Below are 15,468 nucleotides of genomic sequence, written 5' to 3' on the forward strand. Positions count from 1 at the left end.
ACACACACACACACACACACACACACACACACACACACACACACATGCCAATCAATCTGCATTGCTATCCACATATCTATAGGTATGAGTGGCTGGTGGCCACCATGTTGAACATTACAACACACATGTAGAACCTTGGTTCTTGGTCTCAATGCAGAAACTCATTGGGCATGAAGACCTGGAGATATTTCCTGGGGCCTAGTAAGTCCTAATGGGCTGTGACCCTACGATTATGGGCCTCCGTCTTCAGATCTTGTTATAGGGCCAGGACAAAATGGAACAGCTCTGAGCTTGAAGACAGAGTCCTGAAGAGGTGACTTGCCAAAGGCTAGCAGCTCGGGAAGGGTCTGTTCACATGGTTGCTATACTTTGTCTCTCAGCCAGAATCTCTGCTTGGAGAAGGTGAGGTGGGGAGTGGCCCCCGGCCAAGAATGGGTCAGTAGCATAGTGTAGAGCCTGTGGTCTTCTGATTGCGGGAGGGTGCTAGGAACTCTGGCTCCTCCCTCCCTCCCTTTAGAAAGGAGCTCTTGTACAGAAGTCCTTCTGCCACCAGGGGAACCTAGGGGTAGGAATAAGATGCCAAGCCTAGAAAGCAAAGGCAAGCCTGGCTGATCTCACCTCAGATTTACACTGTTATTCCAATATTGCTGCCCTGGTTCCCATCTCTGCTCAGCCCCTCTCTCCCTCATAGACCCCTACAGCTCTCCCCTGTTTCTTCTCTTTTCCAGGGATCCTAAGGCAATGTCCTGGTTCTTTTGAGTCTGTGGGCTGCACAGCTCTCAGGGCTCTGACCGGTCCAGCCCTGAGTAGCCTTGAGTGGATTCCTGTCCCCACCTGGTCACAGGAGCTCCTTGTGCTTCAAGGCTCAGCCAAGCATTGGACCAGTTACGGTAGGTGCATCCCAATTGCCCCTTCTCCCCAGCTCTAGGGATATCTGAGTGTTCTCTGTCCTGCAGGAGGAAGGACACCTTTTTAAACACTTTTTAATCAGAATCATAGGTAGGGGTTGGGGAAACCCTGCTTCAATAAAATGAAGTTATCAGCTCATGTAGCCAGTGGCATCTAGTGGTAAAGTTGGCTTTCAAGCAAAGCTTGATTGAGTGGTTCAGACAATGTGAAAGACTCTGGCTTCTGTCCATGTACTTTATGCCTCTTTCTTGGTAATGGCTGTGCCCCTAAAGGTGTTTGACACAACCTGGGCCAGTGTGTTTCTAGACTCAATCTGGGGTTGAAGAAAAACATCTGATTTCATGATAAAACAAAATAGAGTTCTAGAATTGACCTATTGGTCCTTGTTGGCAGAATTTGGACTATCCTGTGCCTTCAACTAGGCCCAGAGTTCTTAAAGACACTGATGGTCTTGGGGGACAGGGTCTGGTCTTTTCTAGGCAGGTAACCGTGATGGAGCAAAGGTTGTTTCTCAAAGAGATCTTGAAACCTTAATGCAGAGACTCTACAACTAAAAGAGACAAATAACAGATGCAGACAGAATTTGCCCAACAGGACAGTTTGAAGCCAGACCAAATGGGTATGAACATATTGTGGGTCCTCAGACAAATCTCTGCACCTCTTCTCTGGGTTTAGTTTCCTCATCTGACAGGGCCACCAAGAGAGCCACCTGGCACCTGGCATCTGGCACCTGGCATCTGGCAGGAGCTCAAGATGCCCTTGTTCTCTTCCTTTCCCTATTTTGGGGACATTTGAGACATCTGTGCTTTCTTCAAACTTAGAATGATCTGCTGGGGGATGGTGCTGGTCAGGATCCTGTAAACTGGGCTTAAGCCAAGGACTTGTATGCAGAGGGCAGGGTCTCTGGAGAAGTGGGAGGGAATAGGGAGACTGAGGTAGAAGTGGAGGTCTAGCATGGCCATGGTCAGTCCTTCAGCATAATTCAGAATGGTCCCTGGATAAAAAGCCAGTCTCTCCACTCTGCATTAGCCAGCCACTGGCCATCCACAGGGCCCAAGATTGCTCAAGCAAAGGGTATCCATTTGAAAGGCATTTCTCTGGAGAAAGGGAGTAATGAGTTAGTTGTGGCAGACCTCTCCAGCCAGGGGAGATGGGGATGCTGTCCCCTCTACCTGGTCCCCAGAAGTCCTTCTCGTTCCTGTCCTTATGTCTTTCCTTGTTCTCCACTCTTGTCTATGTTCCAAGGACCACTTCTGGGCCCTTCACTTCCAGGGAGTCTCTCCTTGCTGTTTTAGACAGTGATTATCTCCAAGGGTCTGTGTTCCATTTAGAAGGACAGATACCCAGCATGGATTTCCTCATAAACACTCCACTGGCTACTGTATCAGTGCCAAAGTATACTGATTTGTTTGCCTTGACCACTAGGAAGCTCAGAGGGTTTGTAGCTCTTTCTACTAAGCCTTCAGGACACCACTGTTCAGTAAACCTTTTCCTACTTTTGCTTTCTTGCCTCCCCCCTTTTTTTTCATTGTCCTGATTTCTTATTTTTAAGCTGTGCTGCTGACATTGTTCCCAGAAGCCCCAGACTCTTTAGGAAAGAGACAGGGCACAGCTAACTAACAGGGGCTGAAAGGGAGGCACTGTAGCCATAACTGCTAGCCCTTGACATTCCCAGAGGCAGCCTGGGAAGAGGGTCTCCCTGGCACAGGTCCAGGCTCATGTTCAAGGAGACAGACACCATAGCCTGCCCATGGGGCCCTGTCCAGTGCCCGCCCTGCACTCTGTGGCTTGAGAAAAGCACTGTTCTGCTCCCAGTCATCTCCTCCCTCCCTGGCTTATCAGAAGCTAATGAAAGAGGCTGGAAACCCAATCCTCTGGTAATTAAATTTACTTAACGGGTATTCAAGTGGAGTAATGAGAAGTTTAATGCAGTGATTAGATTTTTCTTTAATTAATTAAAATGAGAGCTGTGTGTCTTGCCAGCAAGCCAACTTGACCCTGTGCTTGAGAGCAACTGGTACACAGTGGGAGACCTGCCTAAGTAAGTAGGGGCAAAAGGCAGTGGCATCCCTGGCCCTGGCCCAGCTGCCCTCAGAAGTGATGCCTGCTTAGGCCCACCATCCATGCAATGCTTGCTTCTGAGCCCGGGAGGGCCAGGTCTGAGTCATCTGAAGCCCGAGTAACCAGGGGTCCCCACCTTCAAAGCCATGTGAGGTTCAGAAAAGGGAGACAGCAAAGCAGATGAAGAAAAAAAAAAAGTAGGAGGATTCCCAGCACCTTGATAGCAGAGGTGATGGGAGTGGCACCTTCTCCTACATGTCCAGCCAGACCTGGGTTAGCGCTAAGGCAGCTGTGCTAACAGAGGAAGTAGATTAATATATAGGAGAGTGAATAAGGCTAAGTGGGTGGCCCTGGTGACCCTTAGTACTCTGTGCCTGGGCATCTGTTCCAGAAGGTTGGCCCTCTTTGCTATGTTTTCATGGAAGTAGTCTCCAGGACCCACTTTTGCTGTGTTGGGGCAGAGGGGTTTGGAAATGCCACACTAGTTGTGTGGACTGGACACTGGATAGGCCTAGCCAGAAAACTAGTTCCAGGACAGAGGCAGGGTATATTACCACCAGGCAGTGGCATGGAGGCCCAAGGACTCTGTTTTCACTGTGCTGGCTCCAGCCTCATGTATGCCAAGGGCTGTGGTACATCTTCCAGCAGAGGGGCAGGTGCTGGGGTGGGAGGACTGAGTGGCCCTGTTTGTCCATCTGCACTGCCAGCTCTGCTGCCTGTGGGCAGGACTCCCGTGCCAGACCCTGCTCAGAACGGCCTAGATGAATCAGACATGGTCCCTGCCCACAGGGCTGGTGGGGGAGGTGGAAAAAAACCCCCAGGAACAACAGCTTTGAGTGATCAGAGCTGAGGTGGGGGCGGCCTTGGGGCTGGGGTGATCCATGGATCTTTGTTTAGAGTGTTGGCTTGGAGCAGGTGGGAAGTGGAGGGCTGGAGGTGGGGACAGCAAGGAGAGGAAGAGGAAGGCACCCAGGAGAGGCTGGGGTCCCTGGGTAAATGGCTCTTCCTCAGGACTAGCTGTGAAGTGACCCAAGGTCCTCTCACTGAGGGGAGGGCTGCCGGTGTGCTGGGCATTGGGCTGGTAGTGGCACCTTACTAAGAAACCATGTTTGTGTGTGTCTGTGTGTGTGTGTGTGTGTGTGTGTGTGTGTTCCTTTCCTAGAAGACTTGGGGACAAGTAGGGTTCTGTATGGTGATGTTCATGTGGATAGCCAGGCCAAACTGGTATGTGCTAGGCCTGTGGCCTCCAGGCTTGCACACTGGAGTACATTCACTCTGAGAGCATGGGCTCAGGTGTCCTCCTCTTACCCAGAGTGGACATGAGTGGGCACCAGCAGAACCTAGGGAGTCAGTCAGAGAGTCTGAACCACTAGACCTTTGGCCTGGACAAGTGAGGGGACCCTCAGCTGGGCAGGGATGGATGGGAAACTATCTGACTATACCTCAGAGCATGGTGCAAGCCAGAGCAGGAGTGGGGGTGGGATGGCCTTCTGTCCCTATCTTGTATTTCCTCTGTCTCCCAGATCCTACCCCTCTGGATCCTCTCACCCCCATTTCTCTCATCTATGCCCATCTTTGAACATTTAGGATTCCAGGAGCTACTCATCTGAGAAATGGGAAACTAAGAGAGGTGAATGAACCTGCTCAAGGTCACTGGCTTTGTCCCCAGGGTCATACCTCGAGAAGGCATCTGAGATCACATGATCTTGAGTCCCTCCCTAAATAAACACTTCACATTTTCCCTGGGGTGGGGGCCTTGGAGGACATGTGCTTACCCAAGCACACTCTACAGAGCAGGCACCCCAGCAAGATGAGTGTCCTGATGGCCCATCCACCATCAACTGTCTGTTTTAGTCGTCTGCAGCCTGGGAAGCCAGGTCCATGGATGTGAAGTCAAGGCCCTGGATCCTCAGAGACCAGTCTGCTCAGACGCTCCATCAATCCACTCCCTTCCTTGCCAGAGTTTGTCGCCACCACTCCTCTCCAAGGGTCCCTAGCACCCCTGCCATATCCCCATGACTTTCCACCCTCGCTGTCCTCCAACCAGAAGCAGGGTTTCTTCCCTAAGGTCTTGCATGCCTCTCCCCATTCACCTGCACCCCAGCAGCCTTCCAGACTGGGCCCAGATGTCTCCTTCGTGGCCCCTGATGTCGGGCACAGTGCCAGGCACTTCCTGTGGGCACTGTCTCACAGCTATTGACTGCCTACCTCTTGGGCTCTTGGGCATTCTCTTCTGACATACCAGTGACATGGGGAGTGGAAGATATCATTTTTACTGGTGTCCTAGTCTAGTCATCCCCTGAGCCTGCCACACAGTAGGTACACAAGAGGAAGCTGAGGTCTCCTACACACCCATCATCCTGTTCTCTTGTGTTCATGGCTTCTTTTCTGTCCTGGCTCAGGAACATCTTTCATGGGGGCTACATCACAAGATTCAATCCCTCCCCATCCTGTGATTTCTGGAGTGGCTGCTGGCTTCTTCCTTGCACATCTTCCCACCATGCCCACCTGTGGGGGAAGGATCAAGATAATGGCATCAGGGGCTCTCAGACAAGTCTTAAATGTTCAGGCACAACAGGCCCGGGATCAATGGGTCTCTGCCTGGGCTGCTGAGACAGGTGAAAGGCTACACAGAGTCATGTCTGGATTCCCTTACCTGTTTTTTTAATCCTGGCTGTGTGATTATGAGCAGATCCTGCAACCTTTCTGTGCCTGGGTTTCCTCTTCTGTTAAAGAGGCAATGGCAGGCCTCCTACTGCAACATGGAGGGGTGGTTCGGTACAGTTCAGGCCTACCATGCACTCAGGACATAGGCCCTCCACCACTGCTATTGTTGCAATGCCCCATGAAGGAGTTTGGGGGATGACACTTGGGAAAGGTTTCTGAAGATAGGGACAAAGGAGCAGCATGAAAGGGGGCTAGTCAAGGCGCACAGGTAGGAGGGGACATGCCAAGGGAAAAGCAAAGAGCTGTACCCACATAGGAGCGTCCTCACATGAGCAAGCCCCACTTGCCTCACAGCCTCTTCTGCCGACACCTCTCTGCTGTGATCAGGTGTATCTCCTAGAACTTTTCCTGTGCCTTTATAAACATATTTACTGTGTGATACTTTAGGAAAGAAGTGGAATCATATCTACATGTCATTCTGCAAGCCCCACTTGTCACTTACCAGTGTGTGTGTGTGTGGGGGGGGCATCTGTCAACATCACAGCACAGGTCTATGGTGTTCTTTTTAATTGTTGCCTAATATTCCATTGTTCAGACACAGTGTAATTTATGTAACCAGTCCCCCATTGATAGCTGTTTAGGTTGCCTCCAATCCTTCACTTCTGAGAAACAATGCTTCCGTGAATATCCTCGTGCATGCATCTGGCTGGCACAGGTAGGCATTTATGTAGGATGGATTTCTAGGGTAGCGTTGCAGGAAGGGGGTGCAGATGTTGTTTTGACAGCTCCATTGCTCTTCTGAAAGATAAGACCAGCCTCTGCCAGTCCTCGGTGAGGGGAGTGGCTGCCCCAACACCTTCTACCCCAGCACAGTCGCTCTTGTTAATTTTTGCCAATCTAGAAAACCGCCTTGCTCTGGTTCCTGCGCTCACTTTGTGCCTTCCCAACGAGGCCATCCTTTCATGTGGTTATTGGCCGCGAGTGCTTCTTCCTCTGTTACTTGGCTGTTCAGATCCTTTGCCCATCTTTCTTCTCTTTTTGCCTTTTTCTTATTGATATAAAGGAGCTTTTAGCACATTAGGAATGGTCAAACTTTCGTCTGTTGCTTGCATTGGAAATATTCTCCCTAGCCAGCCGTTTGTCTTTTTATCTCTGTTTATGGCATCTTTGGCCATGTAGCAGCCTTACATCTTTATTTAGTTGAGTCTGTCAGGGTTCTCTGGGCCTCTGAGGCACACGCCTGCCTTGGAGAGGCTTCCTATAAGACTTTCTCAGAGGAGCAGGGACAAGGTGTGACTGGCACGGTCCTTCAACTGCAACTGGGGCCATTGTGCCAGACAAGACAGTGGGAGATGGGATGGGGCATGGAGAGGTTGTTACTGAGGGGCCATGGTGACCGGGTGTGATGGTGGGAGAGAAAGAGGGCTAGCATGGTGTTCCACCTGGAGGCTAAGTGGCCTGTGTACCCCTACCACTCTCAGTAGGGGATAGGACTAGGGAGGGAAAGGTATATGGTGTGTATGTGCTCACTTCTGCAGGGCTCATACATAAGAGTACATGCATGTACACATATGTATCCTTCATGTATATGCCAGAGGTTCTGGATAATGTCGCACCTATACTATGGCCTAGTTGGAAAGAGTGTTTACTTATGTGGAGTATATGTATCACCTCTCTGTTTCTCTGTCTGTCTCTCTGTCTGTCTGTCTGTCTCTCTCTACCCATCTGTCTACCTCTATGTCTCCTCTCCTCTCCCTTTTTCCCCTCCCCTCTCCCCTCTCTCCCCTATTACCATAGGAAACTGTTTTCCATAAGGAACCAGATGCAAAGACATTATGTTACTCACTGAGGGTCATAGAGCTACTAAATGGTGCAAAGAAGTTTTTGGTTTTTTTTTTTTAGGTAACTCTGACCCAACCTCCCCCATCCAGAATTCCTACTGTGCTCTCTTGCTCATTTCTAATGTGACCAAGTGGAGTCACTGGGGACTCTGAAGAACAATTACGGAGCTGCGTTTGATGTGTGGCCCTGTTCTTCTGAGACATTTCATCTTTTTGTCCTATGCTCCATCCTGAGAGTGGTACGATCACAGTACCCACCTCCTTGGGTGTATGTGGGCAGTGTGAGTCAGTGCACTTCACACGGGGGCTCATTGGTGTATCTGTAGTGGCGATGACGGTGGTGACAATGACGGTTCTGGCAATGGTGACTTTGCCTTTGTGTTGGCACTGCCTTTGCCTCCTCCTGTCCCTCCACAACCCCTCCACCACCGACCTCATTCCTCTGCTTCTCAGTCCCCCTAGGAATCTTGGTCAGCGTTTTTTGCCTTTGAACCTTTGTCCTCTGCTTTTGGTCTCAAACCCTTGCCAGACTGTGAATTAAAGCCCAAGCTGTCAGGAAAAAGATCACAGGAGAGAAGTTAGGGTGGCCTCTGGGGCTTCTCTTGAGGCCTCTGGCTGGCCGTTTCCTCCTATCCATTCATCTGTCATGGCCCAGTCTCCAAGAACCCAAGTCCAAGGTGAAGGCCCCTACTTCCTGAGCGTGCTCAGCTGCTCGGTGTCTGAGGTGACCCAGTCTGGCTGCTACTCTTGAAACCTGACTCCAGGAAGAACCCTTCTCACCATCCTTAGCAGGATAGTGGCTAATCCAGGGCACAGCTCCCCACCCACACCGCCTGAGGGGATCCTGTGTTCTTGGCCTGGCTTCCAGGTGTTTCAATTCCAGAGTTCTCAAGGCTGGGAGAATTTTTGGATTTTCCAATCAAATAAGGGAAGCCTCAAGAAGAAAAGAGTGGTCATTGCTGCTGCTGGTGTGTCCACTTTCCAGGCAAAAAACAGGATGGGATGCTGGACTGGAGAGATAACTTAGTGGTTAAGAGCACCAGTCTCAAGCTGGGAGGTGGTGGCGCACGCCTTTAATCCCAGCACTTGGGAAGCAGAGGCAGGTGGATTTCTGAGTTCGAGGACAACCTGATCTACAGAGTGAGTTCCAGGACAGCCAGGGCTATACAGAAAAAAACCCTGTCTCAAAAAAAACCAAAAAAAGAAAAAAAGAAAAAAAAAAAAGAGCTCCAGTCTCAGACCTGAGTTCCTGGCTCCCACGTGGCAGCTCACAACGTCTGTAACTCCAGGTCCAAGGAATCCAGCACCCTCCTGCGGCCTCTTAGGGCATGTCATGTATGCAGTATATAGACATACACACAAACAAAACACCCATACACATACACATAAGAAAATAAATTTTAAGGATTAAAAGGTCAGGATTAAAAGATGGTGGGATGCCATTTGGTCCTCCCTGAATGGCCACACCCAGCAGAAGCCATCACTCCACAGCCTCTGAGAGGCTTCCTTCAGGAAGCCCTGTCCCCAGGCCCTCGGGGTCCCGCTCAACCTGCGCTTTGCTCCAGGGGAAGCAAATCCTGAATCCTGTAGGGTGCTTTACAAATGATGCCACAGTGGAGTTCATAGCAAGGCAGGGCTGTGGAGCAGAGGCATGCATGCACAGAGATCAGTACCCAGTCACATGAGGAGCTGAGTTGACCTAGAAAGCCTTTCTAACAGCGTAGAAGGAGCCAGGTGGCACCTGCTATTTTGAGGAGGGGGTATTCCACTGCACTCTGTCTCGCTTCTTAGGAAAATCGAGAAGGGGCCGGGGCATATATAAACTTTAAGACCTCTCCCTCAGCGAGTGCCACCAGTCCGCATGTTATCATGGGTAGGCAGACTACCTCTTCTCCCTGTTCTGTGCTCCCATAGGAGCACACAGCATCTAAAGTGATAATTGCCAAGTAAAGCGCCAATGAGTTTGAAATAGAAGCCTACAATTAAGTTAGCAGTACCAAAGCCCTGTGGGTTTCTCCTTTTCCCCCGATGATCCATTCTGGGCAACTGAGTTGGGGTCCTGAGTCTTTCTGAGAACTGGCCCCAGTCCCCAAGGCTGGCTAGCCACTCTCAGGGTGCCCCGGCCTTTTTAAAGGCAAGTTCAGGCCCCCGTAGGCTCTCAATGGTTAAGGCGGTGTCACCTTGCCTCAGCTCCTACCTCCCTTCTCCATGTGGGGATACCCCCACTGGGAGCCCCTCTGTGGAAAGAAACCCCACAGCTGGAAACTGTGGTAGTCTCCCCAAAACCTCAGTTATTTAGCCGCTCCAGAGGGGCCTAGTTCTGCCTTCCAGAAATCCATGCTGGGAGGCCAAGTTGCTGTCTCTCACATGGCTCCAGGGCCTGTTACATCAGTAAGGACCTTGGAAACTTGGCAGCTCAGGGCCTCATGCTTACTGCCCACCCCACCCCCCGCCCGGTTGCTGAGAAGCAAGTGCTGGGGTTAGGGGTAAGGGTGGGGGCTTACGTGCACCCAGCCACTCAGGGAGTCCCTCCAGAAGCTCTACCTCACCTTGTTCTTGCTTCCCCACTGGGACGCCAGTCACTGTGCCCAGTGGGGGTGTGGGGGATTGGGGGTTTGGGGTGGTAGGGGTGACTCATTGCTTCTACTCATAGCCCATTGGCCTAAGCCTCTCCCACAGTCCAGAGGACTACAGAGGGCAGAGAGCATATGCTTTCAGTGGAGAGACACTTTGCTCCCAAGGTCAGTCAGAACAACCAAGGCCAAGACTGTGGCTTCCTGTTTGTTCATCCTGCCTAGAGTCTATTACATGGCTGTTGTGGTTCATGTAATGTCCTGATTAGGACAATGGAGTCTGACTCCTGAACACCAGGATGAAAACTCACCTTTGCCTCTTGGCATCTGTAACCATGGACTGATTCCTTCTCTGTGCCTCTCTCTCTTTTTTTTCTCCTTTGCAGAATTAGAATACTGGAGTGTGTGTGTGTGTGGGGGGGTACATTTCAGTGTAAAGGGCTTGTCTAACATGTTCAGGGACCCAGACTACATTTTGGGTACACCACTAAAGAAACAAATCAAGTGGAACTATTGACAGCATCTGTCTTGGCGTGGTTGTGAGGCTTAAATGAGCTAGTATCTGTAAAGTGCTAGACAGGGCTCTGTGGGTGTCAGCTTCCACTACCACCAGCACCACCCAGCACCAGATACTGATAGGATAGATGGGACACAAATGGGTAAATAAATTAAGGGCTGGAGAGATGGTTCAGAGGTTCAGAGCACTGGCTGCTCTTACAGAGGGCCCAGGTTTGATTCCCAGCATACGCAGAGACTCATGACCACCTGTAACTCCAGATCCAGGAGATCTGATTCCCTCTTCCGACCTCTGTGGACACCAGGAACACACATGATGCACAATATACATGTAGGTAAATACTCACACATGAAATAAAATAAGTAAGCTAAAAAGAGAGTTTCCTATAAGGTTGGTGTAGAGAATGAGCAAGGCACAGAAGCCAGTCACAGCCAGCATGTGGGGGTGGCAGGAGGACAAAGCACACCGCCAGTAAGACACCACTACACCATTGCTACTCTGATGCCTTAACAAACTGACAGTATGAGTGTTGGAAAGGACTCAGAGAAACTGGAATACTCAAAGTTTGCTCATGGGAATGCAAGACAGTACAGCCACTTTGGCCAAAAACATGGCGGTTTCTTACAAAGAAAGCTTACCACACAGGCTCACAATGTTTCTGCTAAGGGGCTTGCCAAGAGAAACAGCTTCACTCATGCAAAAACCCATCTGAATATTTATGGTGGCATTAAGTCTACAAAAACTGGTTAACAGCACAAGCGCTCTTTAACTGGTGAGTGGATAAATAATGGAATACTACTCAGCCGTAGAAAGGCAGAGATTCTGACATAAGACAACACAGATGAATCTCAAACACATCGTGTTAAGTGAATAGAACCAGACAGGAGGCTCCACATAGATTTCTCTTCATAGACTCTGGAGAGAAAGAAACTACAGGGACAGAAATGGGTCAATAGCTGCCAGAAGTTAGGGAGACATTGGTAATGGAAGGACAGCCCATAGAGACTTGGGATAGAACTGTTGTCTCCCTTGACTGTGGTGATAGCTGTGTGCCTGTTTACAGTAGTCAAGACTCACAGAACCGTGCACTAGAAAGGGTGAGCTGAACTGCACATTAGTTATGCCTCCATTACTGTGCATGAGAGATAGCAGTCTATGAAACTGTTGAAACAGGGACAGGTGACATACATGTGACAGAGAGCGGTATGTCGTGGAGGCCCCCACACCCTCCTCGATCTGTGGGCAGGGGCCCTTGGAGGTGGTACCTTGGACTGAGACCCAGGTGAGGAGGAGTTAAGTAGAGGCATTGAGGCATCCTGGACTGAGGGAGGAGGACAGAGCCTGAGGGCCATGCTCTGGGTACCACTGAGGGATAGATGGAGTGACCAAGGTACAATGTGATATCCTGAGAGGGGAGGAAAGGAAGCAATGCTGGGGCCATGATTACGAGGGGAGGGGTACCACACAGCATGGGAAGGTGAGTCCCATAGTTCCACAGGCCCACAGGCCCAGGTAGGAGAACTGGTGGCCAGCAGTGAGCCTCACTGTTAGGGTCATGAGATGGTGGACTAGAAGCCAGGCATCCTGGGTGCTAAGGACTGAAGTTAAACTAGTGAAGCTTCCAGCAGGCAGGAGATAGACTTGGTGGGTAGCATGAGAATGGGCTGTCCTTTCGTGTGCTGTTTTGACAATAAAGCCGAGGTGGGCGGACCCATGCAACACTGAGAGAGACTGGGAGGGAAGAGAGGGCTGGACAGGGAGTCTGTGCTCCTAGGTTATGGTCATTCATAGGTATTTGTATTTGTACTTGAGTGGGCTAGGGAATGAGGATTCAGGCTGGTGCCCATAGGCCTCTACTGTGCAGCATGAAGTCCTGTGGGCTAGGCAGTGAGATCTGTCCAGGGCCACCCACTCATGGTTGCTGGAAGCGCATCTCTGTAACACTAACCTTCCTGTTATTCCCCCACAGTGCATGCTGAGACTGAGTCCCAAAGGCTGCTGTGCTCCAGGCCTTTGGCAGCCCCTCTGCTTGGCTCCCTGTGCCATCTGACCCAGGTAGGGAGAGATTGAAGCAATTCACCGGGCCTATGTTGTCCTCTGTGTGAGGAGGAGGGTCCTGACCAAGACAGCACTCAGTGACTGAACCTATGCCATGGAAGGATGCCCACTCTAGAGATCAAAGTCCCTACATCAGGTGCTTGTTCAGAGAGTACCAGCCTGGGTCCCTGGATCTAGATGCCGTGCATACGTGCATATGGGCATACGTTCCAAGTGCCCTACCACTGGAGGCTCGGCTCCTCCAGTGCTAGCACTCCTCTGCTATCACTCTGGCTTTCAAATGCTTGGTACCACAGCCACCTGACAGCTCTCTTACCTGGAAGTTCCCAGTTCTCAGAAGGGCTTCTTTCTGGATGGGAGGGTTTTCTCAGTCCCAGGTATGGCCCATCTGTACCATTTGTTCCCTGCTCTGGCCAGCTTGAAGCTTAGGCCACAAAACTGCCCCCCCCCCCAGGGCAGAGCTCTGAGGCTGGGATTGTAGTCCTGGTCCTGAAGAGTGCAACAGGACTCTTGGCCTGGAGGTGGTAGCACACGCCTTTAATCCCAGCACTTGGGAAGCAGAGGCACATGGATCTCTATGAGTTTAAGGCCAGCCTAGTTTATAGAGAGTTCCAGGACAGCCAAGGCTACACAAAGAGACCATGTCTTGAAAAACCAAAAGGAGAAGAAAGGCAAGTCTCCTACTGGTTTTTACCAGCAGAGCTAGGCTGAGGAGGTCATGGGGCGAGGAGAGCTGGGCCTGTGTGCCTGTGAACAGAGCTGTGAGACGGGCAGGCGAGGAGCTGTGAAGGGAATCAGGAATAGAAAGAGCTCAGAGTGTCTGAGGTGTGAGATGGAGGAGAGAGGCCACAGGGATGAGACAGGGCATGGCTACAGGGCCTTGGAAGGGCCGTCTGCATCCTTCTATACATGGGGAGGCACAGGATGTTCTTATCCTAGATGGAGACATCTTCCCAGTATTAAAGTAGTATGTCTCCTACCCAGCTGCCTACCTGGGTAATTAAAGCATGCACTGGAGCCTTTCCTCCCAGGGACCAGCCAACCACATTTGATATTTGTCCTTCTGGACCTTTTTCCTTGTGCTTACAAACATATTTTAAAAACAAAAATGCATATACTAGGTATATGACTCCATTACAGTATTTTGCCAAACATGTGGACCCCCCAGGTTTATCCATGCGACTCTTCCCTTCACATCCATTGTGTAGATGGTCTGTAAATTCTTCATCAATTATTAATCCTGTCGGGGCCATTTAGGTGGTTTCCCGCATTTGGCTATTTATAAACCTCACTCAAGGAACCTCTGGGTTTGTTCGTCTGTGTACATTTGTACTGTGAGACCTTCAAAATGTTTTTGGAAGTGCTCTACCTAAGTCAGAGAATGTGCATATTTGCACATTCGATCTGTTCTGTGCAACCAGATCCACTTTGGGAAGGTCGGGCTGCCTCACACTCCCACAGACCGCCCAAGGCTGTCCTTCCTGTCACTAGCATCCACGTACATCCCTGCCAATCTGATAGGAGAAAATGATTTCACTTTGTTTTTCTAGTAGCTAATGATACAGTACATGCATCTATTGGCCATTTCTGAGTCTGCTGGTGAGTTGGCCCCACTCAGGCTTTCTGCCCATTTCTCTCTCCCCATCCATGTTCATCCATCAGTAGATATTTGTCAGGCGCCTTGCTTGTGTTGAACGCCGGTTTAGTTAGGAACATGGCAGTGAACTGAATTGACCTAAACACCTTCTCCATGGAGGTTATGCCTTCATGGCGGAAAACCAGATGGGAACATGAAAGATAACATGTACAAGAGTGCCAGGGTGGGGAGCAGTGGGGATGGGGGGGGCATGCAGGAGAGAGGAGGCTTGTGGCTTAAGCACATTGGTTGCTCTTCCAGAGGACCTGGGTTTGATTCTCAGAACCCACATAGTGGCTCCCGACCATTTATAACTCTAATTCGAGAAGGAGCTGATGCCCTCTTCTGGACTCCAGGATACTGCACATACATGTGCACAGAAATACATATGTTGGTAGCCTAGATAATATCAGGACTTGATCTTCCTGCTTCCACCTCCCGAGTGCTAGGATTACAGGCATGTATCACTGTTCCTGATTTGTGTGGTGCTGGGGATTAAGTTCAAGGCTTTGTGCAGCCAGACAGATACTCTACATCTCCAGGCCCACCACACAGACTTCTCTCCTTGTGGTGTCATGTCAGCAGTTCAGGAGTCTGGGGTTTGGGAATTTAAGATGAGGGATGCTCAATGTGAAGCCAGAGTGGAAGAGGGCAGTGGTAGGGAAGGGATCCAGCTGTGGAAAGAAGAGGCTACACTATGTATGAAGCCCAGAGCAAAAATGAAACTAGATGGCCCTTCAACTTCGTTTTATTTAATTTCCAAGTGATGTGGGACAGGAGAGCCCTAGCCAAGCATAGGGGCCCGAGGGGTACACCTGTGCTCCAGCCTTGACCATGGACATGTGTAAAGGGTGTGACACCAACAGAGCTTCGTGGGAACTGTGGGGTTTGCAGAGGGACGGGGCTGTAGCTCTGGGGACAGTTTTGAGCTAGAGTCAGATTTCTGGTCTTCAGCTTAAAGGTCGGATTTAATGCCTTGAGATTAAATGAGCGCTGAACAGGAGTGAGCAAAGACAGATGAGAAACCCAGGACTCACCTGAGACCTCTGCTGGCTAGAGGCTGGGAGCAGAAAGGAAACTGAGGGCGTGAGCAAAGGATGCTTGCCCAGCTGTGTTCTTCTGGAGGTCAAAGGGGAGATGTGTTCGAAGTGTGGTCAGATGGGCTGACTCACTGAGACCCTGTCAGTGGCTGGGGAACAGGCAGAG

The 15,468-nt window shown here is 50.5% G+C and overlaps 1 protein-coding gene across 4 annotated transcripts in view; it reads left to right on the forward strand.

Annotated features, from left to right (window-relative positions):
* Nucleotides 1-15,468, forward strand: part of Lingo1 (leucine rich repeat and Ig domain containing 1) — a 180,135-nt gene that overhangs the window by 113,295 nt on the left and 51,372 nt on the right. Inside the window, exons 4-5 of one of the 4 annotated variants that reach the window (XM_031343639.1) lie at nt 729-890; nt 12,538-12,623. The exons of 1 other annotated variant lie outside the window; for it this stretch is intronic. The gene's annotated coding sequence lies outside the window, so the exon portion shown is untranslated. The remainder of the gene's footprint in view (nt 1-728; nt 891-12,537; nt 12,624-15,468) is intronic. 2 more of the 4 variants (XM_031343640.1, XM_031343641.1) reach the window with 2 other exon arrangements.

The sequence above is a fragment of the Mastomys coucha genome, unplaced genomic scaffold (assembly GCF_008632895.1).
Source record: "Mastomys coucha isolate ucsf_1 unplaced genomic scaffold, UCSF_Mcou_1 pScaffold23, whole genome shotgun sequence".
NCBI classification, from domain to species: domain Eukaryota; kingdom Metazoa; phylum Chordata; class Mammalia; order Rodentia; family Muridae; genus Mastomys; species Mastomys coucha.